Source organism: Cervus canadensis, chromosome 7 (genome assembly GCF_019320065.1).
Source record: "Cervus canadensis isolate Bull #8, Minnesota chromosome 7, ASM1932006v1, whole genome shotgun sequence".
Taxonomy (NCBI): Eukaryota; Metazoa; Chordata; class Mammalia; order Artiodactyla; family Cervidae; genus Cervus; species Cervus canadensis.
In genome coordinates, this window is record NC_057392.1 from 53112989 (window position 1) to 53124687 (window position 11699).

Consider the following 11699-nt stretch of genomic DNA (forward strand, 5'->3'; position numbering starts at 1 on the left):
GGGTTGCCATGTTCTTCTCCAAGGGATCTTCCTGACCCAGGGATTGAACCCGTACCTCCTGCATCTCGTGCATTGCAGGAGCATTCTGTACCTCCTGAGCCACCTAGGAAGCCCAGATTCTATGTTAGTATTTCTTAAAGTTTCATTAGATTACCACTTTCATTAGATTACCTGAGGTATGAATCAATAAATCAGTTTCCTGGGCCTTTCCCCAAGATTATGGAATGGGACTTCTGGAGATATGGCTAAGCATCTTCATTTGGAACAAGTTTTCATTGGGAACGCTAAGGTTTGAGGAACTCTTAGCTACTCAGTCCTCCCTGTCAAACACGTGTATAGGAGGAGAGCAGGATGTGGAAATCTTTAGCTTCATTGCACACCATAAGTGCTGCCACATGGCCACAACTGCAACCAAAAATTACTGGGGCTAATAGTCATTAAGGGAGTTATACTTGGCTACTTTGACAGTGCAAGGAATGGTTTAAATCAAGTTTTGGGCACAATTTGGGGGTTCCCTGGTGGCTCAGTTGGTAAAGAATCTGCCTACAATGCAGGAGACCTGAGTTTGATCCCTGGGTTGGGAAGATCCCTTGGAGAAGGGAATGGGCAGTCCACTCCAGTATTCTTGCCCGGAGAATTCCATGGACGGAGGAATCTGGTGGGTTACAGTCCATGGGGTCACAACGAGGTGGACAAGACTATGCGACTTTTACTTTCACTTTGGCATGATTGGAATGTGGAGTGTTTTTGCTATTTTCCACTTTTATATTTAGAGATAATAAGAATACATGAAGACTTAAAATCTCAGAACTTCGTGTTTTGTAGAAAGCCTGCCCAAATTTCTTTTTGGCTATTGTTGATTAAATATTTATGAATTTCATTTTTCAGTTTCCTCCCTTCTTTTTTCTTCTCCTTCCTCTTTCCCTTTTTTACTCTTTCATTTCATTTTATTTTTTTAATTGGGGTATCAAATTTCTAAATAGTATCTCTTCTCTCTGTTCCAAAGTCTCTGTAGCCATAGTGTTACCATCCTCTTGGGTTAGTCCTTCCATAGTGCTTACTCCAAAACCGGATCAAGGGGAGCTAGTATAACTCACTGAGCCATTGATGAGTGTTTATGGAAGAGAAGAATGCCAGCAAGAAAATCGTCACCTTGATCAGTGAAGAAGATGGTGCAATGTAGAAGCCACATATCCTCAAAAGCTCTCTGAAAGGTACAAAAGGAGGTGTCTATGGGATGATACAGGACAAGCCATGTGTATCTTCAGAGTTTAGAAATTAGTCCATTATCACACATGAGAGAGCTTCATCATTAAGATATTATTAATAGTAGGAGTTTGCACATTAATGGGCTTCCCTGACGGCTCAGAAGGTAAAGAATCTGCCTGCAAAGCAGGAAACCTGCATTTGATCCCTGGGTTGGGAAGATTCCCTGAAAGAGGGAATGGCAACCCGCTCCAGTATTCTTGTCTGGAGAATTCCATGGACAGGGGAACCTGGTGGGCTACAGTCCACAGGATCACAGAGTCAGACACAATCTAGCGACTAACGCACATACACACATACATTAATAGTGTTCCTTCTTGTCTGATTTTTGTGTGTCAGTCCTGCTTCTCCAGCTAACCCATCTGTCATTACTCTTTTGTGACTTCTCCAAGCTCTAGTGTAGTGAAGTACACCAATTTGATTGCTTTATTAATGTTGATTATGAAAATTCAATTGTATTTTGGGTAAAGTATACTTTAAAGTGGAGTCTTAATTTTCAAAAATTGAATCAAAAGTGGCCTATACCTCTTCTTGTTTCATATAATTCTTCAATGTTTTTGCAAAATAAGAATAGTAATAGTTGATAGTATGATATATTTTTTATCAATTGTTTAGTTTATCATGTATATTTTTACAGAGAGAGAATGTATATCATATATGTATATGCAATTAGCCCAGTCATGAGGGTTGCTTCATGTGGGCAGAATTCTCCTCATTTTATTGAAGAGACATTATGACTCAGGTAAATAAAGGTAATTGCAAAAGTAATAGAGCTAATGCCAGGGTCAAAACAGTAATTTAAGCCATGCCAAAGTAAGGGCATTTTCTTCCTCGAGGAAACTCCAAGGGAAAAAATTCTTCAAGGAGGAATAGAAAGTATAAATTACCATTGTTATTGCTATACAATACTGATATTATCATGCTTCATATGGACTTTAGGTTCCCTCCTTCTAAAATGCTGATGCCTGTTCCAGGGACTTCATAATAATAAGTTGTAAAAGATTTCCTGCTTCTAAATGTTTTGAGATTAAAAGTGCAAAAGTAGCTTGAGGGGCTAGATATTGTTTTCATTTCTTTGCTGTGTGGGTGGTCTGCTGTGATTCCCAAGACCACCACCATCGTGGGACTGAAACACTGGCTGATGGTGCACCAGGGAATTAGGCCGTTGTTTTGCCTTCCAAAACAACAGCTTAGCCAAGTCCAGGTCAGCATACCCACATACACATACACACACACACACACACATACACACCTGCACAAAGAGAAGAGCCTCCAACTTCAATTCCACCCACTCAATCCCTTCATCAGAAAGAGATTTCCTTGCCTTTCCAAAGCACCCAGCCCCATCCACAGATATCTAGAGATACAGACTTGCAGATTTCAAGACCCCAGGGACAGTCTTATAAAAGGTATTCCCAATTCAGTGACCCACTTTTCTCCAGCAGCAGCCTGAGCATAAGTTTAGAGATCTTAAATTTCTCAATGTATGTCTCCTATCTTGAAAACACATCTACCCCAGCATCAGCTTCTGCCTCTCTGATCTGGCGCAGCCCGTATGCATTAAGTGCAAAAAACAATTCCGTCACCCATAATGATATGCTTCTGTCTGACTGTTTGACATGTGTCAGGTGTATTCAGCAAATCAGAAGCAAGTCTGGGATCAGGCCAGCCTCTGGACTCTAATTTTCATATTTTTAGATAGATACAGTCTGTATAGCAATTTTGAGAGAAATTCTACCTCTAACTATCCATAGAACTTTTAAAGTCTGTTGCTTTAAAGCAGCCCTCTTAGTAAATAATAATGCACAGTCCCCAGAGGGCATGTCAGGTTGGTGTGGGAGTTAGCCATTTCAACATTCCAGGTGAGGAATAACTAGTTAAATGCTGGTGCAGATACCTCTGACTTGTTGCTTTTAGACAAACTTGAACTGAAAAAGATGGGTTTTATTTTCTTTCCCTTTCTTAGTTTTGCCCCAGTGAACTTTTGTTCCACCAGAACTGTTCTTTCTTCAGAATCTGGCATCTGTTGCTCAAACACCCCCTCATGCGCAGACACGTTTATGAATTTTTCTCAGAAACTTCTGACGGTACCTCTCTTGGACATTTTGTCAGGAGCTTTTCCTTGTGGTCAAATCTTCATGAATTCACAACTACTTTTTTTAGCCATCAGGGCTTTCCTCAGACATTTCAGTGACTGGGGTCAAGGTGGTCAATGTCCACTTTTTAAAAAGAGCTGGAGGAACAAGGATGACCTTGAAAAAATAGTCTAGTTAATAACTTCATTCCTAGGATACTCTCCCATAAAAGGTGCAGCTTGTGCCCTGTATAACCTCATCCTAGATTTTAGAAATCCCCCTAGGAATGAGCAGAAGAGGTGATTAGCTTCACAGGTCATAATAGAAGGCTAAGGGAAAAGGCAAAGATAGAAAGAATCATAGCAAAGAGGAATGGAAGAGAGTGTTTGGGAAAAATAGCAATAAGGGTTTAAACATACAAAAGGAAGGAAACTCATGCTTCTTAGATAGCTAGTAAGTCTTTCCTATTACTGGCTGCTCTGCTCAGTCATGTTCAACTCTTTGAAACCCCATGGACTGTAGCCTGCAAGGCTCCTCTGTCCATGGGATTCTCAAACATAAAGAATAAAACGCCTTAAAAACATCTCTGCTGTCAGGTTGACACGTTATGGCGGAGCAGCAGGAGCCCTGGATAAGAGGAAATGTGGCATTTCCTAGCCTGTGGTGATCAGGGCAAGTTCTTTCCTCTCGGACTCTGTTTCCCCATCTCTCAGATCCAGGTGATCGCGTCTGTCCTGCACGGCTCACAGACTTAGTGAGATGCCAAAGGAAATAATGGATGTGAAAAGGCTCTGTAAATCATGGAGCAATGCCCCAACACAATGAGAATCACTCTCTTACCAAGTTCTCTAAGCAGAAAAAAAAAAAAATGCATAAAAGAGGATACTCAGTGAAATGTGCTGAGGAATCAGGGAGGCATCTTGGGGTGAACGCTCTTGATTTCCAAGCCAAACCAGTAGGAGTTAGGCTGAGCACCGTGGCTGGGAGAATCAGCACACCGTGAAATTATGAAGTATGATCATTAACTCAGCTGCTCTGCACAGGCCTTCAACTCCACATTCAGCCTTCTCTTTGAAGTCCATGACCTTCTATGTGTCACTGAACTGCTGAATGGCTACTCTGAACTGAATCGAGCATCCCAGGCCAGCCTGCTGATGCAATCAGACAAGGTTCACCCCGCACAGCCAGAGTCCCTGGTTGGCATTCAGTCCAGCAATTCAAGTGGAGCACTTAGGGGGCTGGTAAAACATATAAGGCCTGCCTTCAGGCATAAGCCACCGACTTCGGGAACAAGAACAAGTAACCTGTGGTTTGTTTTTGTTCTTCTAGTTCTTTTGGAAACTCTTGGAGACTCATTTATTTTTAATAGGAAGTTCAACTAATACTCTCCTAATAACAATGGAAGGGCACTATTTTCACTCTATACCTGCATTTCAAAAGTTTCAGAATGTCAGAAGAGGATGAGGTCTTAGAGGTTACTTGACCCAAACTTTTTTTCTTTTTTTCTTTTTTAATAAATGGACTGATTAAGAATCTGAGAGGGATATTGACTTTACAACCTTCACTCAGTGGGTTAGCCATTATTGAAATGTGATTTTCAAAAGAACCCTGTGAGCTAGTCACAGTCCACATTTTATAGGGCTTCCCCAATGGCTCAGGGGTAAGGAATCTGCCTGCGAGTCCAGAGACTGGGCTTCGATCCCTGGGTCAGGAAGATCCCCTGGAGGAGGCAATTGCAACCCACTCTAGTATTCTTGCGTTGGAAATCTCATGGACAAAGGAACCTGGGGGGATACGGTCCATTGGTGTTGCAAGAGTTGGACACAACTGACTGACCTACCAACTCTGAGTTAGTCACAGCACATACTTCATGGTTCAGAATCTGAGGCTCAGAAAAAAACAAATAACTGCAAAGTATCAGACAAACATAAGTGGCAGAGTGGAGACTAAAATCTAGTTCAAGTGATATGATCTCAAAATCCTCTAAATGCTGGACAGGAACAATACATTAGGGGGTAGTGAGATCTGTGGAAAATGAAAAGGCTCCAAACATGAAAACATTGACCCAGTATTGCCTTGTCTTCTTATTTTTTTAAAGAGAAGCCAGAAGTATTTTTATGTGAAGTAACTTAATTTTTAAAACATTTTGAGTTCCAAAGAAAATGTATCCTTGGGCCACTTATTTGCAACTTTTTATCTAGACTAATAAATTCTTGGCTACTATGCCTCTTTCTACTGCCCAGTCTGAATTTATTTTAGAAGAAATTCTGCTTACCATAATGCTTTTCTCTCTGACTGGAATAAACCGAGTTTACTTTTTCTATACTCAAAATCTAGGTGCTAATATCTAACAACCAAGACACACTTAAGACAGCCAAAATAAAACTACTGTTTTCTTTCTTCTCTCCCTGTTCCCCAAAGCTACTTTCTCCCAAGTCTTCTTTTTCCTGATAAATGATACCACCATCAACCTCGCTGCTCAGACCAAAACCCTCCAGTAGTCCTTGATTCTTCTTTTACCTTCACATCCCAGATTCAACACACCAGAAAGTTCTTTCGTCTCTGTTTCTTTGAGATTCAAATCCAGCTACATCTCATCATGTCACCCATTGCTACAATACCAACTTAAGCTACATTAGTCTTTGCCTGTTCTATGACATCATCCTAACTGGTCTCTCTGCCTCACTTTTGCTCCTCTAGAATCCATCCTCCCAGAGCAGTGAGAGTGGAGATCGATACATATACCCTGCTGATACATACAAAATAGATAACTAACTATGTAGCACAGGGAACTGGACTTAAAACACTGGTGACTTGAATGGAAAGGAAGTCTGAAAGGGAGGGGTTAGATGTATATGTAAGGCTGATTCGTTTTGGGGTATACTAGAAGCCAACACAACACTGGAAAGCAACTATACCCCAATAAAAATTATTTTAAAAATAATAGAAAGTGAAAGCCAGCTAATATCACTCCTTTGCTCAAAACCTCCTACAGGTTTCCTGTTGTAATTGGATTAAAATCCTTCACAGCTCTACATGATCAGGCTCTAGCCTCCCGCTTCTTCCTCTTCTCTACCCTTGGCTATGGTCATCAGCCACAGTGGTCTTCTTGTGGTCAAACATACCAAGTCCATTCTCTGCGAAGACCTTTGCAATTTCTATTTCTTCTTCCTGGAATACACTACTGCTCCAGCTTTGTGTAGAGATATGGCTTAAGAGTACAAGCTCTAGAGCTGGGCTTTTAGTTCAAATCCCAGTTTGGTCACATCAGGCAAGTGGTATCATGTCTCCGTACTCCAGTAATCCTCAACTGCAACATGGAGATAAAAAACAATAGTGCCTCCCTCATAGAAGTCTGGAACGGTCCCCTAGAGAAGGAAATGGCAACCACTTCTGTATTCTTGCCTGGGAAATCCCATGGACAGAGGATCCTGGCGGGCTACAGTCCATGGGATCACAAAGAGTCAGTCACAGCTTAGTATCTAAACAACAAATTTATAACTAAATCACTTTGCTGTACAAAGAAACTAATGCAACATGGTAATAACTACACTTTAAAAGAGAAAGAAAAATAATTAAAAGAAAAAAAGAATTTGATCCGAGGCTTTCTTACTGTTGGTTACAGGACTCAAGTTTTCCATAAACTCCAAAGAGAAATGCTACCATTTCTGTTCACTGTTCACTATTGAAATATTAACAATAGAAAATATTTCCAAAAAAAAAAAAAACCACCCAACATCCACAATTTTTATTACCCAGAGAGGTTATAAATCATATTCGGGAGCAAATCTTGCTTTTAGAAATGCCCTACTATAACATATTTTAATAAAACTGTTTATGAGGACATTCATCCCAGGATTACAGCAGAAAAGACCTCGGTCTAATCCTCTCATTCAGCATAGGAACAAATGAGGCCCAGAGAAGGCCCTACTCAGAGTCAAGACCAGACCCAGGTGGTTTTATTCCCATTCCAGAGGAATCTCCACTATCTAAACTGCCTTTAAATGCTTTCTTTTTTCTTTTTTGTCATTTTCTATTATGAAAATTCCAAGAGATGAAAAAAGGAGAGAAAACAATATAATGTACACTCTAATAATAATAATAACCCAGATTGGATTGAACAATTGTTAACAATATTTTGCTGCATTTGTATGAATCTTGTCACTGTTGCTCATTTCTGAAAATAAGGACCTTTCCCTATGTAAACAGAATACTGTCATACCTACCAAAATTAAGGATAATTTCTTAACATCATCTAATACCCAAATCACATTCAAATTCTTCCAAGCACTGCCATCATTTCACTTATAGCTGTTCCATCAACTGGGATTCAGTAAAGGCCCAGAGAAAGTTATGTCTCTTTCAATTTAAAATATTCTTTCTTCTAATGTCATAACATATTATTTGATTTGATTTATTTGCGTTTTATAATAGTAAATTTCTGAAGACACAGGATAACTATTCTATAAAATGTTTGCATTCTGGGTTAGTTTAAATCCTTCCTTATTGGTATTTGGTTTGTTCTTCTGTTCCCCCCACTCCCTGTGTATTGGAAGAAACATCTAAAAGCTTGATTACATTAACATCAAAGTGCCTCTATTTCTGAAGACCGAAATTTGCAGCCATTTCTCTAGTATAATTAACCGAACAAACCCTGAAGATTGACTTGCAAGAGATGGAAGGGAGAAAACAGGTAAGGCCAGCATGTGGTGTGGAAAGGAGAATATCCCAATTACATTACTGCATTAAGGAGTCTGGTATTTAGCTGTGATCCTTAGAAATGGGATGGTTTAAAGAGACACACACAAGAGTAACAAAATACAAATCAGAACATTACTTTCATAATTTGTAATGAGATATGTAAGCATTAAACTAACTAGATGCTTTCCCTGACAGGCCAGTGGTTTTCAAGCCTAGTCCCATATTAGAATTATCTAGGACTCCTAAAAAAAAAAAAAAATACCACCCCCAGAGATGCTGATTTAATTGGTCTTGGCTGGGGACTGGATAATGATGCTTTTTAAAATCTCCCCAGGTGTTTAAAAAACTCAACCAGGGCTGAGAAACATTGCTGTAGGTAGGTCTAAATCAAAAGCCAATTTGTCATCAGAACGCTGTTTTGAAAACACAAAACCAGAACTTGCGGTGTCAATGATATACATAAAGAAAGTCTGCAGAGTCTGTATTAGTCAGTGGTGTCCAACTTCTGCTTTTGTAAGAGACACTGGGATATGCTTACTTAAAATAAGAATAAAGGAAAACATTGGATCCCTGTTTTCTACTTCACTGTTATCTTCCCCCATCCCCTATGAGATTCTGATTAAAGAACTCTCAGTGGCTCCCTAGATGCTGCTTCAAGAAACAATAAATGTGAGTCTGATGTAGATAATCCATGTTCCTCACACTAAGGAATACGAGTCTACCTCCTCTGGGACACACGTGTTTTGAGGAGTAGGTAAACCTCAAACCTAAGCTGCATCAGAATACAAGGCAAGGCAGGCATGTTAAAACACAGACTGATTGCTCGGCCTCAGCCCCAGAGTATCTCGTTCAGTATACTTGGGGCAGTGTCCACACTTTACATTTTTAAGTACTAAAGCAGTGGTTCTCCGCCAGGAAAGACATTTGGAAGTATCTGGAGTTATATTTAAAGACATTATTTTTTAGAATGGTTTTAGGTTCACAGCAAATTGAGACGCAGGTTACCTAGATTTCCTAGATACCCTTTTCCCCCATCAATATCCCTTACTCACAGTATTTTGTCATCTCAAATCCTCCTTTCAACTTTTTTCATTTACCTTTAAAATCTCAGGATACTGTAGATCCTTTCAAAGATCACTCTTCCAATTCTCCCTCACTGGAATCTTTGCATATTTTTTACACATTTAAGAGTTTTGCTTTGAAGGTACCCACCCTAAAGCCATCTTCTTTGTAAGTCTCAAATATGGAGTAATTACTATTCTTTTTAAGGATTGCTTGAAATGCTTTTATCTCTAGAGCAATTTAAAAAAGAAGTTAAGATATATTTATTGAAAGATAATAATATACTTTATAATAATATTTATTCTTTTAATGTCCATAATTTTTTTTCTTATGCCCCTTGTGCCACAATACTAGTTTCTTAAAGATTTTTAAAAATCTTAAAGTCTAGTGTTCTATTATGTTAGAACAGGATAATAGATTTTATGAAATGGAAAAGGGTGGAACCTCTTTTTGAAGTGAAGAGCTCTTTTCATCAGGGCTGGAAAACAAGTTCGACAGGTTTGGATTCAGCCCCTGGGGTACATAGGTGACCTCAAACACCCACAGGGTTTGAGGGTTATAAATATAACTTGCTTAGTCCAAACTTTAGGAGCAAGGCTTGACGTTTCTTTCTTAACACTGAGAGGGATGTCCTTATTCAAATGGTGATTTATTGTCGCACTCATGTGTTTCAGAATGAGTAAGAAATAAGTATTATACAATCACATAAACAAAAACCATCTAGTAAAACAGACTGAGATGTGCCTGGTAGGAGAGATTGACAATTACACAAGTGACTCTAAAACAGACAGAAAACCCAAGTGTTCTAGTAGAGACATACACTGTGAGTGGTGGTTACGTTTGATTTGAATTATCAGAGAAGTGTTCAGAAAGGAATAACACTGAGTGATGTCCGGGATTTGAAATAGTTGAGTTGGTAAGAGAACATTTCAAGAGATCTTTGGGCATCTGTAGATTAGACGCAACAATAGTGCAAGAGTTAAAGGCACATCTCATAGAGCTGCTGTGGCTCCAGGCATGAACAGACTTAGTGGGGGATACATGGGGAATAAGTAGCTCATTGACTTTAACTGAACAGGAACAGCCATCTGGATATTAGTTCTCACTTTGAGAATTGACTGAATCTTAACTTAAAGCACTCTAGATTCTGTTGGTGTCTTCAGTGCTACATCCTAAGGGTAGACAGGAAGCAGGTGATATATTGTAAATCCAGGTCTCTCCATCCTGGAAAGCTCTCTGAGGTCATTCTTTAAAAAGACAATAAAAACCTCATTTCTGGGTAGGACTACAGTTGATATTAGGAAGCTTCCAAACACAATCATAGTGTCTTTACCAGTTCTCAGAATTTTCATTTTGGGTTTGTTTTCTTTTTTACAATTGTTTGTCCACATATATTATATTTCATGGAGTATAGTTAATCCCCCAGTTCTCAGCTATAAATAAATCACTGTTGATGAAACTTTTCAAACCACTTCCTGTTGACTGCTTATCCCTATGAGTTCTGTGACAAGGTCGGGAATCTGTTAAGAAAGAGGCAGCTGAAGGACGTCCAGCAGTGTATTTCAAGCACTTCGAGTACACGGTTGAATCACGCTTTCACCTTACAATGCAAGCAAACTCTGCATTCCAAGGACCCCTGCTCTTGAGGCACCTGAAAGAAACCTAGTCAGCCACTGGGTTTGCACAATTCCAGGTGTGGCACCCTGTAATAGTGGTAGCCTGATGATGAGATCAGCCAAGAATGAACTCCCAGAAAGATCTCTCAGAAAGTCTGATGTCATTTAAAACCTCAGTTATCCAAGTAAATGAAGAAGAATGTGAAATGGGTATTTCCCCTGTCATCAACTTGGCACAGATCCAAAGCGTCTGACTGTGCCACCAAAGGAAGCAGTTCTTCCTCTACTTGTTTGATGTTCCCTGTATTATGAGGCAGGGTTTCATGAGTGGGGTACTTTAGATAAATCAGTGGATCTTTAAGTCAGAAAGGATTGCTGGAAGTTACATCCACTTTCAAAGTGGGTCTTCATACAACATATCAGAGATCGAGATGGCGACAAAACAGACCTATAGTGGGAGAAGCACAAAACATTACAGTCAGAAAGTTGACATCTAAATTCCTCAGTTACCACATTTAGTCATGTCACTGCTTTAACTTCTCTGAGTTACTCTTGAATAGGGGGTGTGGGGAGGACAAGGTATTCATACTATTTTTAAAACAATAGTCTCAAGAATCAAATGATGTAATATATCTGATAACGCTTCATAGGCTAGTGGGTCTCAAATTATAATATGCATACAAATCACCAAGGATCTTGTTAAAAATGAAGATTCTGAGACAAATCTGGGGCAGGGCTGGGGAGTTTACATTTCTAACAGGCTTCTGGGTGGTATTATCTTCTGGCTGGTCTGTAGAGCCCATTTCTTTTTCAAACTTTAAACTTCTTACTTTGTATTAGGCTGATGCTTTCTTGGTTGCTCAGATGTTAAAGAATCTGTCTGCAAAGAGGGAGGCCCAGGTTCAGACCCTGGGCTGGGAAGATCTGCTAGAGGAGGAAATGGCAACTCAATCCAGTATTTTTGTCTGGAAAATTCCAT